The sequence below is a fragment of the Sus scrofa genome, chromosome 17 (assembly GCF_000003025.6).
Source record: "Sus scrofa isolate TJ Tabasco breed Duroc chromosome 17, Sscrofa11.1, whole genome shotgun sequence".
In the NCBI taxonomy this organism is placed as follows: Eukaryota; Metazoa; Chordata; class Mammalia; order Artiodactyla; family Suidae; genus Sus; species Sus scrofa.
Window position 1 is genome coordinate 49,897,152 of NC_010459.5, and position 10,261 is coordinate 49,907,412.

Genomic DNA, 10,261 nt, shown 5'->3' on the forward strand with positions numbered 1-10,261 from the left:
TCCTCCTTCAAAATCAGACGCACATTCCCTGCGGCTGTGGGAGCTCCCAGTTGACTCCCTCCTGGGAAATGCCTTTGGCCTGAAGGAAGTGCTTTGCCCAAACTCACTCTCCCCCTCCCTGCTTCCCACCATCCATTTGCAAAGGCTGGTAAATACAGGTCAGAAAGATTCAGCCCCCCTGACTCAATTCACAGCAGCTCTGAAAGAGCCATCTTAGCTCCCAACCTCAGGATGGAATGTAGGGCCACGTCTGGAATGTGTGGGAAAATAAAGCTTTTGATTATCTTGTTTTGCAGGATCTTTGTCTACATAAACAATTTGTTTAAAAAAATGTATTTCTGCACCTGTATGTTGACAGCAGCACTGTTCACCATAGCCAAGACATGGAAACAACCTAAATGCCTGTCGACAGAGGAATGGATTAAGATGTGGTACATACACCCAATGGAGTACTACTCAGCCATAAAAAAATGAATAATGCCATTTGCAACAATACGGATGCAACTAAAGATTCTCATACTAAGTGAAATAAGTCAGAAAGACAAAGACAAATACTATATGAGATCACATATGTGTAGAATCTAGAATATGGCACAAATGAACCTAAAACAATCACAGACATGGAGAACAGACTTGTGGTTGCCGAGGGGGAGGGGGAGGGTGTGGGGTGGATGGGGAGTGTAGAGTTAGTAGATGCAGACTATTACATTTAGAATGGATGGGCCATGGGGTCTTGCTGTACAGCACAGGGAACCGTGTCCAGTCTCTTGGGATAGAACATGATGGGCGATGATACGAGAAAAAGAACGTGTATATTTATGTGCGACTGGGTCACATTGCTGTACACCAGAAATTAGCACAACATTGTAAATCAACTCTATTCTAATTTAAAAAAGTGATTTTCAAAATTCCTGGGCTCATGTAGTCATTTATCCTTAAAAGTAGAGAGTAATGGCTGAAGAAGAGGTGTTTATATATTTTTTGTCCAACCAGAGCATATGAAGTTTTCTCAAAGAGTCTAGGCACCATCTCTTTCTGATCAGGTCCACATTATATGAGAAAAATGGAACCAACCAAATGCACAGCAACACATCCCCACGTGGACACGATCAACATAATTGTCCACTTAGGGATCTGTTCATTCATTTAGCAAATATTGATGGGGCACCTTTATACCCAAGCTGTTGTGCTAGTTATTGAGATGCAGCAGTGACCGAGATAGACGCAGTCCATCTGTTCTCATGCAGTTCCAGTCTCTGAGGACAGATGCTACACAGGTAAACAAATAAATACACAGATAATTTCAGACTGTGAAAATGCAGTAAGGAAACAGATTGAGGATAAGACGGAGTGTCTTTGGGTGTGGTTACAGCTTCATTTCAGAGGGTCTAAGGAGGTGACATGCGGGCTGAGTCCTGAATGAGAAGGAGCTGCCATAGGAGGTCTGAGGGCACCGTGTGCCAGGCAGAGGGAACAGCAAGTGTCAAAGCCTAGAGGACAGAAAAGGCCTGGAGAATGGAGGGAGCAGAAATGAGGCCAGTGTGTGTGGCATAAAGAGCAGGGAGAGGGATGGAGATGGGGATATGGAAAGACTTTATAAACAGAAAGAAAAGGTAATATTGTTGTCATTATTAATTATTGCAGTGACAGTGGTGATTTTTTTAAGTTTTTTAAGTTAGAAATTGACACAACATTGTAATCAACTATGCTTTCATTTAAAAATTTTAAAAAAGAAAAAATATGTAAATTGAAAAACAATTTTTTTTTTTCAGCCACACGCATGGCACAGGGAGGTTCCCAGGCCAGGGATCGAACTGGCACCACAGCAGTGACCCAAGCCACAGCAGTGATGATGCCGGACAAGCCACCAGGGAACTCCAAATTTTAAAAAATTTTAAGTCTCCATCCTCTTTGGCCCCAGAGACAGGAGAGCCTTCCCAGGATCACCATCAGCCTCAGCAGGTTGGCTCTATGGGTTGTGACATCTCTATTTATCAGCCACAATCGCAGGAACATTAAACACGTCCCGCCAGGCCTCTGAGTGGTTTGAACCAGAGTGTTTTGAATCAAATTGGGCTGCTGACTGATCATCGGCCCTTAAGATATGCATTTTTCCTCCTTGTTAAGGAATCAAGGCACCATACTTGAATCTTTAAAAGCAAGCAAACAAAACTTGATCTCTCTCTGGAAACCAGATCCCGAGGGAAATACAGGTTTTACAGTTCCAGCATTTTGGGAGATATTTCCATATCTCCTTTGGTTTGTATAATGTGTTATGCTTTGCAAAAATATTTTCTCTTGCTCTAGTTTACTCGTACTTATTGAAATATGTGGAAGGTATTCACATATCACACATATTTATAATTCTTTTCCTAATCAAATAAAAAGAAGAAAACGCCTGCAAATGCTCAGTCGTACATGCTTTCTGGTAAATATAATGAATTACATTTGCATTCTTTCCTCGTCTCATATTTCATCCTTGTCTTTCTCCATAGTGTGTGTTTAACCCTATAAACTGACTTCTCCTTCCCTTTTCATTCACCGCGTGGGGCTGCATGTCCCTTACTTTTGTCCTCCTGGCAGACTGTGCTGATTTCATGTGGGGCAAACAATCCCTCCCTTCTTTAATCCATGCGGGAGAGTTGACTCCATAGCCTCCAGTCCTAGCTTTGACCCAGTGTATTCTCTCTCTCCACCACCACCCCCACTCCCTTAGGTCACAGTGATTCCTGGATGGCAAGTGAAACTCAATGCCAGGCTTGATTTCCTGGAGTGAACACTTCTCTTTTCTCAGGACTGGTTTCTGTGAGACTAATGAACCAGGCCACAGAGCAGGAGATCCTGCTTGTGTGGCGGGTCAATGCAGAGGAAAACAGCCAAAAATTGGAGAGAAACAGAATCTTGTAGACATGAGTCGAGCTCCTGGATCCAGCCATGCCTGAAGCCATTTCTCTTAGAGCAGATTTTCTCAACCTTAGAACTATTGACAGGTTGGGATTAGATAATTCTTTGGTGTGGGGGGCTGTCCCGTACATTGTAGAATATTTAACAGCTAGGTGCCAGTAGCACACTGTCCCGCCCCTTCTAATGACACCCAAAAATGTCTCTAGGCATTGCCAAGTGTCTCCGGGGTGGGGGGAGGGGGCAAAATTTCCTCCATTAACCTTTGACTGCCCATAAATTATGTGGGGAAATACAGGTCCTTTTTTGCTTATTCCTGTCTGAGTTAGGTTTCTCCGCTTGTCTTCAAGGGGCTTTCTGCTCAAAGGAAAGCTTGACCTGCAGGGTGCAGGGGATCGTGTAATAAAAGGGGCCTGATGGCTGCAATGAATGACGGGATGCTGATCACCGAGAAGCCAGTTCCAGCCTGAGCTGAGCAGTGTTGCCGTCCGCAGCTGTATTCCAAGGGGATGAGACAGCCAGCCGCAGGCCTCGGCCAGTTGATGCTGAGAAACCTCTCCCGAGAGCCTCCCAGGGAGGGAGAGGGAGGCAGTGGGAGGCGGCTTGGGGGTTTCTCCCTCACCCTCCCATCCTCTGCAGCTCCAGGAGGGTCAGAGACATTCCGCCAAGACTCAGATGAACTGTGGTTCCAGCCTTGGCCTTGAGGCAGGCATGACCCCCAGGGTGCCACGGGGCTACACTCCCCTGCAGTTATTATAGAAAGAAGGCAATGTCTGCTGGATGATTAAAAGACCATTTTTATACAATAATAGCCGATTCCAAACAGGTACAGGACGTCAATCGTCTGTGAAAAGGTGCGGGGGGCGGGGCGGGCAAGATCACTGACACGTGGATATTTCCAGACATTCGCAAATGTCTGTGCATTTGGCATTTTGGAGGCTGTTTTGCCTGGAAATTCTCCTCCTTCTCCCCAGGCCCCATGGGGTCCCCAGCGTGTACACAGTGATGATACTGGGGTCCTGGCTGACGCTCCATCTGAGAGACCCTCACGCAAGGAACGGTCTGGCACGGGGTTGTTCTCATGCGGGATGAAGCTGGAGGTGTGGTGCCAGTCCCATCTCTGGTCAAGAGAACACAGGGAGCAGGCAAAGGAGGGCGGGAGAGGCAGGACGGGGGCAGGTGATGACACCGAGGCAGCGGTTCCTTCGAGATTTAACCTTTAGGAAGATGCGGGAGACCTGAGTCTGGGACTCAGTCATAGCCTCCTGAAGCTCCAGTCTCCCCAAGGAGACCCCAGTGAGCCACCATCTTGGATGAGGGGAGAAAGGGGAGGACACCAAAGCCTCTGGTCCAGCTAGGGATGCCCACGCTTACTGTGTCCTTGACCTTGAAAGGAATTCAGGGCTGGGGCTAAGATACAGCCGGTGAGGCCCACAAATTGGGGGGTCATCAAAATCAATATGATTTTACCGCAATATTTAAAAAAATCAAAACAGATGCAAAAAAAAAAAATCCTTCATGAACCAAACACCAAATTCTAAAATAAAGACAGGATCTGTGGTTTTACTTGGAATTAAAGTTTGGGATGTAAGCCTCGAATTTCCTGGTGTGAAACCAATCGACTTTTAAGGATTATAACGAGGACCCTGGTTTACTAAACAAACAAACAAAATGCCAAGAAGCCAATTTATATCAGGGACAAACCCGTGATTTTTCCCCCCCCCGAAAACAAATGATCTAGCTCGTCACAATATTTTATGATCTCAATAGCTATTTCTGAGTCAGTCATTGATAGAAATGCCCACCTGAGTGTGTTGACAACAGGATCGATCAAACAATCAAACCCTAGTCCTAACTGCAAACCCTTCTGGGGTTTGTCAATCCAGCCACCAAAATTCTTGCAGTCAACACAGAATCCTAACGTCTTTGGGCCCCAAGGGCCCTTCCTGCGTCTTGCAACATGTTCCAGAAGAGAAGAATGTTTCTCAGGGCTATGGAAACCCAGCGAGGAAAACTCATTTTATGAAGTGAAGGGAGGTGAAAGGCATTTCTTAACAGTGCATTTCAAATGCACTCGTGGAGTTCCCGTCGTGGCGCAGTGGTTAACGAATCCGACTAGGAACCATGAGGTTGTGGGTTCGGTCCCTGCCCTTGCTCAGTGGGTTAAGGATCCGGTGTTGCCGTGAGCTGTGGTGTAGGTTGGAGACGCGGCTCGGATCCCGCGTTGCTGTGGTCTGGCGTAGGCCGGTGGCTACAGCTCCGATTCGACCCCTAGCCTGGGAACCTCCATATGCTGCGGGAGTGGCCCAAGAAATAGCAACAACAACAACAAAAGACAAATGCACTCGTGCTCATCCGAGAAGAACGCAGGGTCCCTCCACCATTTGGAAAGTGGCAAGAGAGGGATCATGAGTACAGAAGCTGCGAGCCATTCATTTTGATTTTTCAAAAATGCAGCCCAGCCAGAGAGAGAGCTTTGCAAAAGATCTAATGACAAAATAAAATCTCTGCTCTTTGCAAAGTCAAGGCAGCAAAGAGAGGATTAAAAAGACACAAATGTGAGATTCGACCTGGAAAAAAAATGGAGCATTTAAATTTTTTTTAAAGGTGGGGAAAATGCCATCCAAGGGTGTCTGAGGGGTAAGGAAACTGTTACGAAAATGGGAATTCTGTCTCTGAGCTGTTCACAGCTCCGGCCCTGGAGTGTGAAATTAGCGACTGGCAGCAGATTTCACAGGCACTTGGGGGAGCGTGTTGGTGCTGCTGAGGATTTGCCAAATCCTGCCCACTGGCAAGCTGCTGTCATTATTCATGCAGAGCACAGATAATCCTGAGTGTCTGGAGCGTTTTGCATTTATATTGGATGCAGCCTCTCTCCTTCCTGAGTCTAGTACTGAGCGCACGGCGGGGCGGAGGGTGGGGGAGCATCCTGGAGACCAACCTCCTCACCAAATTCTATTTACTCTACTAAGAAAAAAAAGCCCCATACAGATGGATTACATTCAGTGGAAATTTTGGGGAACTGTATAGAATATAGAATAGGGCTAAAAATACGAAACCTTAGGAGTTCCCTGGTGGCTCAGTGGGTTAAGGATCTGGCATTGTTACTGCTGTAGCTTGGGTCATGGGTATGGAGCGGATTCTTTCTCTGGCCTCTGAACTTCCGCATGCCATGGGTGGGGCCGAAAGAAAGAAAGAAAACAAGCTAACCCTTAAAATATCTCCTAGGGTGACAAGGAATTCTTGGAGCCTGGGTTTTAGGTCTAAGACAGTGGTTTTGTCCTCATTCGCCATCACAGCATGGTTGGGAGAGTTTGGTTTGGGGAAGCTTAACAGAAAAGAAAAAATTCGGGAAATGATGAACTGATAGGTAGATGTTGCTGTATTTCCTGATTCTCTTTGTCTGTCTTGGTCTCATCTGTGTGGATACACTCTAGACAACCAACCAAAGGTGGAAGCGGGACTCGTTACACTTTGACCTGGTTACAGTTAGGTGGATGGAACTCAGCTTGGCCTCGGGTAAAAGAATCCTTCTTTATTCGGCTAACAGGCCCCGGCGTTTAGTGACCCCAAGAGTCAAAGGAAACCATTACTGTGGGAGACAGTCTTCTTGGACACTGTGGCATCTTCAGGAGCACGTCGGACTGTTTTATTGATGAACTTTTGGGAGCATTACATTTTCTAAACAAACCCAAATATCAGTTATTAACAAACCAATTCCCCTTTGAATGGAATACTCTTGCTTTCGTGGCCTTCTTGCTGATGGTCGGTATTTGGTGTCTCCCAAGCCTGGTTTGAACCTTGAACCGACTGGTGAAAATTTGAGATAAAATAAGAATCAGCAGAGACAGAGCTCTGCAACCCACCCTCTAAATCAGCTGTGGATCAGGATGCTTTTGGTACAAAGGACCGAGACTCAGACTCGAATTGGCTTCAACCATGACTGATATGCTGGTTCTCATGCGTCCGAAGGTGAATCAGCCATCCACGGATGTCCACAGGGGCCAGGTCTTGCCCTTCTGGGTTGGCTTCAGCCTAAGGCTGGAACTCCTCCTGGGTATTAGAGGCCACGAGTGTCCAGAAGAAGAAATCAGGTCAAAGAAATCTTTGGCATTTTCTCAGAAGAGCAAGCAGGGAGTTTCCTGGAAAGGATGAGCAACCCCCCTCCTGAATCTCTTTGGTCGCACTTGTATTTTGCGTCTGCTCTGGACGAAATCTCTGTCTAGGACGTGGGTTGGGTTCTCCTTTGAATGGCACTCTAGCCAGGCTGGGGTGGGGGTGGCTTCTCTGCATCCCGTGGGATGTGAAAGGGAACAGGGGGGTCCTGAGAAGTCAAGGAGCTTTTTTTGTGAGGCTGGGTCATTGATGCTGGTAGACAGTCCATGACACCTCCTGCTGTCCAGGGAAAACTCGCTCTCTCCACTCCCTTCTCTGAAGGAAAATTCGGGCTTTTCCCTTACTTGCTTCTTACACTGATACTCCTATGACCAGATGTGTGAGTTTCTTTCCCCCACGCTGACCACCTCTTTGACACCAGCCTGTTGTCCTACAACTCAGTTCAGTCCTGACACCATCTGTCTGGAGGGAGCACCCCATTCTACGGGTTAAGGGCTCCGTCCCACAACAGCCCCCACTTCTGATGCCGATCACACAGTCCTGGCTTGTTACCTGGACTTCTGGCCAACAGGCTCTAATTAGGGGTTCCTGCAAGCCCCTCCTCGGGTGTGATAATCGGCTAGAACAGCTTCAACTCAGGGAAATACACTTTTGTTTACTGGTTTATTATAAAGAATATAGTAAAGGATGCAGATGAAGAGACAGGTAAGGGAAGGTTTAGAAGGGTCCTGAGCACAGGAACTTCTGTCCCTGCGGCGTCGCGGGGTTGGGGTACGCTACCCTCCTGGCAACCCAGAAGCTCTCTGGACCCCATGGCCGAGGGCTTTTCGTGGAGGCTTCATCATAGAGGCCTCTCCATGATTAACTCTATGTCCAGTCTCTTCTCTGCAGATGAAGATGGCACTGAAAGTTCCAAATTCTACTCATGCTTGCTCTTTCTGGCAACCAGGTCCCATCCAGGAGCCAAGCAGGAGCTGACCAGGAGTCACCTCGCTCATTAGAACAGGAGATGTTCTTATCACCCAGGAAATGCCAAGGGTTTGGGGGGCTCTGTGTCAGGAGCCAGGGTCAAAGACCAAGTATTAGACGAAGCCAGGGAGATGGTCTTCAGACACCCCTTGTCTCTCGGGGTGGGTGTCCGACACGCCAAACGAAGTCTACTTTCCTTTAATCTGTGAGGCACGTGTGTGGGACAAACAGGGATCCCGGAGATCTGGGGAGTGGCTGAGGGTGGGGACAACCTGTCGCAGAGGCAGGGCCCAGGGGAGAGGGGGCAGGCAAGGACCTGGCTCCCACACGCTGGGTCCCCATCCTGGCTCTGCACCTCTGGGCCAGGGACCTTGGTGAGCTGTCTCATTTCTCTCTTTGCTCCTCTCTAACCCGAGCATCAGTAATAACACCTGACTCAGGCGTTTGCTGAGAAGGTCATGGTCGCTTATAAACGATGCTCCCCAAGCAGTGCTGGGTGCCGAGTGTTTTCTATCAGCACTGACGTACACAGAGAGGCGCCATCAGACGCTTCTCCTAGTTGGACCAAGAAAGAAAATATTCAAGTATTGCTTCAAACGACAAGGATAACCTCCCAATAGAATCATAGTAGCTAACATTTTATTGCTTATTAGGTATAAGACATTTTTGAAATCGGTACTCAACAAAAATAACAAGCGTAGGAAGGGGTAGGTACTGTTATGATCCCATTTCACAGATGTGAAAACAGAGACTCGAAGAAACGCAATAACTCCTCCAAGTTCCCACAGCTAGTAAGGGGCAGCCAGGAGCTTCAAGTCCATGCAGCTTCCCTTCAAACCCCACCTCTCCTATTTCTCCAGTAGAAGAGGGAATTATGCAGGGGGGGCGGTGGCTGAGTGCTGGATCCTTCAGATGTTAAGGCAGGAAGCCTGCCACCCAGGTCTAGAGCTGAGAGTACAAGACTGTGGCGCAGCAGGAACTCCCACACACTGAAGGCGGGGATGTAAAATGGTCAAACCAACAGGACAAACTCTTTGGGAGTTTTAAAAAATTACACGTCCATCTGTCCCCTGACCCAGTAATTTCACTCCTGGGTGTGTATACGGGAGAAATGAAAACACAGCCACCAAAAGACGGGAACAAAAATGCTCACAGCAGCTTCATCTGTAACGAAAACGTCCCACGTCTCCATCAACAGCTAAATGCATAAACAAACCCGAGGATTTTGTACAATGGAGCATTACTCAGGTATAAAGGGACCTGCCAGGGACGCACGCCACCGTGCGGATAAGGGCCGCTAATAATTAGATAGCTTGCTTTCAGAAGTACCAAGTTTAGACACCATCAAATGGTGGATCCCAGGTGTGGACTGAAAGTCAGGAGGAGGGCCAGGGGATGGCTGCTACCTTTTCAGCTTTTCTGTCCTTTTGATAATTTGAAAAATCACGTACGTTTAATTTACTATCACTTACAGGGTCTGTTTCCTCTCTCTGCCCATGGACCCGCAGTCAAGGTTCGTTAAGTAGCCAGAAACCCCATCGCTCAAGCTTGGGATGGATATTTGGGTCCAACTGAGAGGCGATGGACATCAAGTATATTGACTTGCACAACTCAGTCCAAAGCCATGGAACCCATCATCTAGGTGACTAGGACTCGGGCGCTCTGTCCCCAGAGTGGCTCGGCACAGGTGGCTCCTTCCTGGGAGGGACAGGTTGGGGGCCTCTCCCGGGAGGAGAGCCTGGAGATTGAAGCCCACCCCACAGCTCATGGGGTGGAGTCCGCCAGGAGCCTGTACATGAACTAGAAAAGATGAGTAGGGAAAGGTGTGTTTTCCATAAATGAAGGTTTCTCCAAGAAAATAGTTCCTCATGCTGATGGACACTGAGGTCTCTGGAAGATTTAAAAATGCAGATGAAAACAAACTTTTCTGAACCAGCTCCAGAGAGTCAACCCAGACCTTAGAAAACAAGAGGCCAAATTAAGGTGTGTGTGTGGGGGGTTGCTACTCACATTACAAAAGGACTTATCATTTTGCAAAGAAGCAGACCTTGGGTTGTGATTTGTTTTATACAAATACTATTTAGACCTGGAAATATACAAATACTATTCATTGGTTTTCTGCTTGTTTGTTTACTTGGTTTTGTTTTGGGGTCAGAACTCTTGCTAAGTAACAGGAACCGACTCTGGTTGCCAGAATAAGTCTGCTTTAAATGCTTTCGATGTTGGGGTCACACTGCTAAAGCCTTGCCTTGAAGGAGTCCCCGTCGTGGTTCAG